This window comes from Octopus bimaculoides, chromosome 10 (genome assembly GCF_001194135.2).
Source record: "Octopus bimaculoides isolate UCB-OBI-ISO-001 chromosome 10, ASM119413v2, whole genome shotgun sequence".
Classification (NCBI taxonomy): Eukaryota; Metazoa; Mollusca; class Cephalopoda; order Octopoda; family Octopodidae; genus Octopus; species Octopus bimaculoides.
In genome coordinates, this window is record NC_068990.1 from 56,659,834 (window position 1) to 56,661,360 (window position 1,527).

Below are 1,527 nucleotides of genomic sequence, written 5' to 3' on the forward strand. Positions count from 1 at the left end.
ATATATATATATATATATACACATATATATATACACATATACATACACACATATGTCATTTATATTATATCTATCTATCTATCTATCCATTTATCTATCTATCTATCTATCTATCTATATGTATATAATATGTGTGTGTGTGTGGTGTGTATGTGTGTGTGTGCATGCACACATGCATGTGTGTATCTTTGTGTATGTGTTTGTCACCTCTTGACAATTGGTGCTGGTTTGTTTATGCACTTCATGAGTTAGCAGTTCAGCAAATGACACTGATAGAATAAGTACTAAATTAAAAAAAAAAAATAAGCACCAGAATTGATTCATTCAACTAAAAATTCTTCAAGTGGTGCCCCAGCATGGCCTCAATCAAATGACTAAAACAAGTAAAGGATAACTGTTCACTGTCTCTGAACCTATGTTGCCACATATTCTCATACCATTTGCAGCATTAAGAAACATCACTCAACTGAGGCTCTTCTTGGTGATTAACCACTACCTTTCAAGACTTTCAATAGTTTGTGTAGGAAGGCGGTCGGCTGGCAGAAACGTTAGCATGCAGGGCAAAATACTTAGCAGTATTTCGTCTGTCTTTATGTTCTAAGTTCAAATTCCACCAAGGTCGACTTTGCTTTTCATCGTTTTGGGGTCATGGGCCTTGTACCTTGAGTAGAAACGAATAGTTTGTGTAGTATCGTTGTCATTTTTGGACAAGCAAAACTTTTAAAATTTCATGACTATGTATGTTGTCTGAACTAACATTGAAAGCCTACCTAACAGATATCAAATGCATCTTTGGTAAATCCCCTGCTTTGTAATGGGCCAAAGGCTTTCCTACATACGTTCGAAGATTGCAGCCAGGCAGTATTTTTCTGTACTCCTTTCTCCTGCACTAACCACTCTATTCCTTTTATGCTAATTACCTTGGTGATATTTTTAATGCATGTATTTGTGAAATTATGAAATTTCACTATTGTCCCTTCTGGTACAATTTACTTTCAATTTTTTATGACACTAAATTGCATGTTGACCTTTAGTTTTTAATTAAACTTATATAAAATTCAACTTTATGTTTAACCATCAGTGATCCACAAAATAAATAACAGTAATATCTTTGGGATAACTCAGTCAACTAAATCTAACTATCATAAAATTTGAACTTGTAATCTATACACACCCTTCCTTCAAATCAATAAATTATTTAAAAATATGTACTGTGTGAACCAGTATGCAGAAATCAAAATATTTTTCTACAGAACAAATTATTAATACAGCAGCTTCTAAATCTGCAAGTCTTTTGGAGTCCATTTTGTTATCTGCATTTTTGAATCCTGCAAATTATTATCATCTTCTAATGTTGTTAATGCTGAATTAATCACAAGCCTCAGTCTTGAAACATGCTTTCTTTGTCCACATGAACAGTGCTTACAAGGAAAGTCAATACCAGTCATTAGAAAGTCTTTTGAAATCCAGCTTTTAATTATGAAATCAAATTGCCATGTCTCTTAATCAATTAGCTATCATTATATA